Below are 7,862 nucleotides of genomic sequence, written 5' to 3'. Positions count from 1 at the left end.
GGGGGGGGGAAGAAGTGTGGTCCGTGGTAAGAGTAGGAATTATTGAGTTCTGACAAGAGGAAATGACATGGGTCTAGATATCGAGATGTTTTGTCATCACTTACATCTAACCTCTCATTTATCCCAAAGAAAATGCTTCCATACCTGTGCTCAGTGGGCTGGTTGGTGGATGTTTTTCCTAATACCGATTGCTCAATCATTCAGAAACAAAAATAAAAGCATCAGCATCATAACGGTGGGTGTGAAATTATTTTCTAACACATCATAGTATTTCTCCCAACATCTCCAAGGAATTGTAGCTGAGTAGGGAAGAATCCATGGATGATGCTAATGGCTGTGGCCTGAAGGCCTTTACAAAGTCCAAGTGTTGGAAATAGTGTAGTGTGTTCCCCACTCTCACCATACACTTCATTATTTTTTTTAATGCTAAAGATCACATGTAAAGACATCCAATAAAATTCTTATTTTTCTCATTATTACTACTTCAATGCTTTGAGGGAATATTGATGGTCAATTCATTCCCACAGATTTCCAACGGAATTGAATGTAGCCTTATTAGTAGCAGTGTGCTAAGGATACCCAGTGTTTTCACATATATCATCTCACTTGGAACCAGAGCTCATTCATGACTTAGCTCGCAGATCAAAACATGGAGCCTTTCCTCATGTGCCTAATTCATTGTTTTTCCTATGTTCTAACCTATGAGCTGCATAACAAATGTTGAGTCTCAGAAACTCTGGAACCATTCTACTATTGTCCGGTGTGCATTACATAACCAACACACCAATTTTCACTGGTGAACTTGTTTATTTCTCTGCATTTTACTTATGAAGAAAACCAGTATCTTTCCCCGCCTCAATCACAGTTCACACTGGCATGTCTGGTGCCTTTCAATGCCCTCATCACCAAGCCTGGGAGCAGAGACTGTTTCAGCTCTTCTGCGTTCTCTCTATCATGACCAAGGTATAAAAGTACACGAATCAAACTTCCACATTGTTCTTCTTTTTCTTGACCTTGACAAATTTGGCATCCTTTCATCTGACTACGAGCAGAAAGTCCGTGAGTTCTCCAGTTTTGTACAGTTTGGCTGATGAAGCACATGTGGCCGCAGACTTTGACCCAGCCAGGGACTGCTCACGTTGTTCCCTCTTCTCCACATACCACCTGAGAGTCTCACCAAGAAAGGAGTATTTGTCTTCAATATTCACAAGGAATAAAAAGCAGGATGTGAACCCAGTGCCTCAGATAGCAAATCCAGGGCTCAGAACATTTCTTCACAACTTGGCTCACTAACGAGTCTGATCCTACAGCAAAAGTTTACAAATAGTAATTCTTACTACAGTATTTGTTATTCCTTAGGATGCTTAAAGACTATAGTTTGTGAAGCTTTGATTCTTCCTGCAAGAATTTTCCCAACAGCAATTAAGTACTATGCTAGGCGTACTATAAATGTTTGATATAACATAATGGAGCTTCAAAGAGTTCATGGAAAATTTTATTATCTTTTGGTTCCATTTTCCCACAAATATTCTGAAGCATCCTCTTATATATTACAGTTACCATTTGAGACAGTTTATTGTGCCAGCCTGGCTGATAAACGCAGGTGGGATTGACTGAGGGGCGGAGAGATGGATGGCTTGGTGAGCCTTGCCTTTCTTGTCTCTCGCTCTGTGATCATCGGACCAGTGTGCGGCTGCCTTGCTTGTTCTGTGCTTTAATTTAAAGGCTACACAGCCTGTGGGATGCCTAGCCTGTGGACTGTGTTGCTGTAAGTTGAGGTCCCTTTAAGACTTCTCTGGAGCTGGGAACTGGCAATTGGTGACCTGCCTTGTGATTGGCTGCTGTGCTGACATAACCTAGCTCTCTCTATAAATACAGGAAGATCTGGCATCAGATAGAGACTGGAAGGACTGCTAGTCTCTCAACTTTCTCTCACGGACGTGAGTTGCACTAAGCCGTTTATAGTGCTTCTAATTTAACTGTTTATTTCTTGTGTATTTATCTGTATATGATTGTATATTTATCTGTATATGATTTAAGATTGTATATTTATCTGTATATGATTTAACATTTCATTTCTCGTTATATATCTAATTATCTTTATGATTTAACATTTCATTTCTTGTTATATATTAATTACCTTTATAAATAAATATATTATATTATCAAGAATTTGGTTTTATCTCTCTAGAGAACCCTGTCTAACACACCATTATAGGCAATTCTTAAACTATATACTACAGCCTCAGTTACAGGAAATACTTGAGCATGAGTTGTAGACATAGCCTAAGACATGACCCTTGTTAACCTAACTGATATTAGTTTACCAGAGTCTCGTGTAGATTCTAAAAGAACAAGCAATTTCAAGAGTTAAGATGTAGGTTGTCTGGAAAACATGGACGTTAGCTGGCTTGTAAAGCAGGGTAGCATCTGTCTAAAAATGAGAGGTTACTGTGTGTTGCCACTGAGTGGGTTTGCATGCATGATGCCTTCAGATACATCGAGTAGAACAGCTTCACAGGGTTTCCTAGGTGATGACTCTTGAGAAGCAGATTACCAGGCTCATCTCCCAAAGTGCCTTTGAGTAGGTTTGAACTCCCAACCCATCAGCTCGTACTTCAGTGCTTAACCAGTTGTGCCACCCAGGCACTCCAATAATGAGATGAGTGAGGAGGATAATCAGATATGGGTTTGGTGTAAGAACTGGAGTGGACACCATAGTGATTTAGAGCTCAACTCTGAAAGGGAATACAAGGGTGGGAATACTGGTATGAATCAGTATAATTGAACCAGAAGATTCAGAAATCTTACATTACTCTCCATCATTTATGAGAAATTTGAAGTGCAGATAGGTTAAAATATACTTGCACAAAGGCCTACTACTGCTAGTGAGTGGCAGAGTTAAAAATCAGACTCTCTCCTGGATAAGCCCTGGCTCATCACTTCCGACCAAACGATGGTTTTAAGTCAGAGTGGTTCGCTGTCTTGGAAGAAATACGGCCAAAGTGTTTCTCAGAAACAAGAATGCCGAGATCTCCTCTCACATACTATGCACATGTCGTCAGGAAAGACCAGTCCCTGGAGGAGGACATCATTCGTGGTAAAGTGGAGGGGCAGCAGGAAAGAGGAAGGCTCTCAAGAAGATGGACTGACACAGTGGCTACACCAATGGGCTCAAGCACAGTAACAATTGTGAGGAGGGCGAAGGACAGGACAGTGTTTTGTTCTATTGTGCACAGGGTTACTAGAGGTCAGAGCCAACTCAAAGACACTAACAACAAGTTCTGTATGTTGTTTCCGTTAAAAAGATATAAATGAATATTCTTTCTGTTGATACTTCTTATAATTTGAGAATTGTGTGGCAAAAAAAGATTTCTCAAATTTATACTAACCTGTTGAATTAGCTTTTCTTAATAACTGTGTTTCTGTTTTACTTTATTTTATTAAATAGAATATTATTCAAGTTCTGGGTGGAATGGCATATTCATCTGAAAAACAATCTTATCAACATTAAGGCTAACCATGACAACTATATTAAAATAAAACTCAAACTAACTAGAATCGAGTCAATACAGCTCGTAATGACCCTATAGGACAAGGTAGAATTGCCCCTGAGAGTTTCTGAGACTGTAACTCTTTATAGGAGGAGAAAGCCCCATCTTTCTCCTGAAGAGGGCTGGTGGTTTTGAACTGCTGACCTTGCAGATCACAGCCCAATTTGTAACCACTATGCTTCCCTCAAAAGAGAAAGCAGTAAAAATCAGAGTGTTAGAATATTGGGATTTGCAGGAAAGGTTACTCTTTTTTCTCTTATTTTAAGATTATTGTCTCAATATAAAAACTCCATGTAATGTACACATTCTAAAATTAGAACTAAATTGGACCAAGGAACAGTCACCTACTCTGAAGTGAACTAAATTCACAATCCTCTCTTATTTGAACAATTTGTTCCCTGGAACCTTAAAAGAGAACGCCTTTCTTGATGAGCACTCATTCTAATTTTCTCCTCTCCTCTAAGTTATGTATGCCTCTAAGAAGTTACTGCTACCACAAAGCCTGTGTGTAAGCCTCTTGTGAGAGCATCCAAGTTGTGCTCACCCCTTACACAGCCTGAGCGGCAGCAGTCCCTTCCCCTGTAGGTGAACGATGCAAATGGTATGTGTAGGTGAACGATGCAAATGGTATGTGTTGGCATGGGTGGCATTTTAAAACTGCCTAAATCGCTGTATCATATGCCAACTCCTACACATATGCACACTCCTCTATCCCTAACACTGGGATGTAGGAGGTTTTTTATTGCTTTTTAATGTTTATGTCTACACATAGGATGATAGTCATGATTAGAATGATAAGGATCAAGACAATGGCAACAAAGACAGGGGTGATAATAAGATCATGCAATCCTAATAAAGAAGATAACGTTAGTGACTAGCTTCCTATCTCATTTGCCTATATAAATATATTTTTATCAAAGACAAAAACATATATTTTAATTGTTTCTAAAAGTTTCGCTTGCCATTCCCCTAAGTCTATTGTTTCCCAGGTTTCTAACATCAGGGATTATGTCTGCTGGGTCTTCTATTGTTGTTCATCCAGCCATTCATGTGCCCTGTGGGCCAGGCATTGTGATAAGCTCGAGCCCTGATTCAGACTGGCTCTAAGGGCACAGCAATAATAATAATAACAACAAAAGGCTGCAAATTCCAGATAAACCAGTAATGTGAGAGGTAGAATCATTATTTTCATAGTATCTCGTAGGGAACATGCAATGAATGCTTAGTGAATGAGTATTGATGGTTGATTAAAAAATTACATGTAAAATGTTGCGTCTTATTTTTCACACAATATCCAGTTCTACTGACAATCACCATGAAAACATAATTTTTTATTTTTTTAACTTAATGATAAAAAAGCAACTTTCATTAACCCAACATGGACACAAATTTTCCAAATCAAATTTTGTCCAGTCAAATGGATACTGTCTTTCCCAAAATGGTACCTGTCTAAACAAATGAGTGATCATAAACATCCAACATGCTGTCAAACAGGGCTGGACAGCAAGGAGACACTTGATAGATTTTTGTCAAGGAATGAATGAATGAACAAAGGAGTACAGCAAAAACAAAAGAGAATGACAGAGTAAACAAGGCTACTATTAAATTCACAATGGATTCAAATAGTTATGTTTCTCTTTTTGTTAATCAGTATTATTACAGTGAGAATATTAAATCATTGAGAATCCTGGACAGAAAAATTTACTCTGATTTTTAATGTCTCATTGGCTAATGGATCTTGGCAGGAAGCAGAAAATATCGGAAAAATGTTTACCTGTGCTTTATTGCCTCTTCAAAGGCACGTGGCTATTAGAATTGTAACAAATTATGGATCATATTTTGTAGAATGGAAATTCTAGGCACAAAATTGTGCTCATGTGGAAACTGTACATGGACCAAAAAGCAGTCATTTGAAGGGGATAGTATGTGGTTTAAAATCGGGAAAGGTATAGGTTGGATTTGTATAATTTCCCATACCTATTCAATCTGTTTACTGAAGAAATAATCTGAGAACCTGGACTATGTAAAGAAGGACCTCCTATGAAGATAAACCACTACAGCCTTCAGTATGGATTACACTCCAAGTTAAGAGAACAAACATCTTCACACTTGGACCAATAGACAATATTATGATAAACAGAGAACAAAAAATTATAGTTGTCAAGGATTAAATTTTACTTGAATCCACAATCAACACTCATGGAAGCAGCAGTCAAGAAATCAAATGACATATTGCACTGGGAAAATCTGCAAAAAGTTGTTTGTGTTTAGTATTAAAAAGCAAAGATTTCACCTTAAAGACTAAGGTGCACCTAACCTGAGTCATGGTTCGCTCATGTAAAAGTTGGAAAATGAGTAAGGAAGACCAGAGACGAACTGATGCATCTGAATAACAATGTTAGTGAAGAACATGGAACACACCACGGAGTACCAGAAGGGTAAACAAATCAAATCTGTCTTAGAAGTATCAGTAGAGGCTCCTTAGAACCAAGGATGACAAAACACTTGATCTACCGACTTTGGATGCATTATCATGTGGAACTAGTCCCTCAAGAAGGGCATCTTGTTTAGTAAAGTATATGTCGGCCAAAAAAAAAGGGGAAGATTCTCAACACGATGAATGACACAAGGGCTGCAACACTTGACTCAAAGACAGTAATGATTATGAGCATGGCACAGGAGGGCGCAGTCTTTCATTCTGCCATACATAGCATTGCTCTAAGTTGGAACCAACTCAACAACAATATAAATTAAATTTTTTAAGGAAAAATAATTGCTAAGACAAAGAGGCAATTTGTTATCCTTTCTTAATATCTTCCTTCTCAAATCTTGTTGGCTCCTGCACCCATTCAGATTCTAAAGACAATTTTGCATTAGAGCAAAATTTAATAGATTAGTTAAGTATGAAATGTATCTAAAAGTGCATCATCATCCACTATCATCATGGGCACAGTGCTTACCAATTTAAAACTTGCTTGTGTGTTATTGTCTTTGAGTCTAAAATAAGGGACAAAATCTCATGATGGAGATAAATGAGGGATTTTAGACCCAATGAAATTAAAAGACTCCTCTAAGATTTAAAAAAAGATAAGACAAAAAACGACCTAGAAAATTATGATCGTGGAGCCCAAACTTCACTACATGTTCCTCTTAATCCATCATGTACACAACTTCTCTTATCATTACAACTGGGCCAGTAGATAACAACATGATAAATGGAATAAATAGCAAAGCTGTCAATATTTCATTTTGCTTGGATCCACAGTCAAGGCTCATGGAAGTAGCAGTCAAGAAATCAAACAACATATTTCACTGGACAAATACGATGCACAAGACCTCTTTAAAATAGGTCTCTTTCACAGTGTGGGAATTGTGCCCGATTTGATCCCACCACACTGAAGCAAAACACCAAGGGCGTGCAACGGAACAGCAAGGGAAACAGAGCAATGAAGTCTCCAGGGAATACCAAAAATAGACTTTGGGGGCAGGGCTGGGCACCCCATCACACTCGACTGCAAAACACTCCTAAAGGCAAACAAACAGTCCTTGAATTGCAGGCATTTATTTGTTGTTCTTGTTGTTGTCATTGGCTTGTTGTTGTTGTTGATGTTTTGTTTTCTTTTGTTGCTTTGTTTTGCTCTGTCTTGTTTTTGTGCATGTTATTATCTCTGAAGATATGTCTAAATAAGATAGGCTGGATGAACAATCTGGAGGAGAAAACAACGGGACCAATGGTTCCAGGGAGACATGGGAGAGGGGAAGGTGGGGGGAAAGAAAGTGGTGTTACCTAACCCAGGGACAAGGGTACAAGTGATCCAAATCAGTGGTGAGTAATGTGTAGGAGGCATGGAAGGGTGTGATCAAGGGTAATGTAACCAAGAGGTATTACTGAAACCCAAATGAAGGCTGAGCATCATAGTGGGACAAGAGGAAAGTAAAAGGAAATAGAGGAAAGAACCAGGAGGCAAATGGGCATCTATAGAGATCTAAATAAAGGCATGTATATATGTAAATATATTTTTATATGAGGATGGGGAAATAGATCTATGTGCATATATTTATAGGTTTAGTATTAAAGTAGCAGGTGGACATTGGGCCTCCACTCAAGTACTCCCTCAATGCAAGAATACTGTGTTCTAAGCTCTGTTGAATGAAGGGACTCTATGAGTCAGAAGTGACCTAATCTAGTGAGCTAACAACAACATCAGGGAAAAGTCATTTGATGAGAGTTACAAAAACTGTGGCTAGAACTGGGGGAGTGCAGCAGAACAGCAAGGGAATGGAGCAGCAAGGTCCCCAGGGAATGCT

Source organism: Echinops telfairi, unplaced genomic scaffold (assembly GCF_000313985.2).
Source record: "Echinops telfairi isolate 266 unplaced genomic scaffold, ASM31398v2 ScPeMD7_7424;HRSCAF=8462, whole genome shotgun sequence".
NCBI lineage: Eukaryota > Metazoa > Chordata > Mammalia > Afrosoricida > Tenrecidae > Echinops > Echinops telfairi.
Note: the sequence above shows the minus strand (reverse complement) of the source record.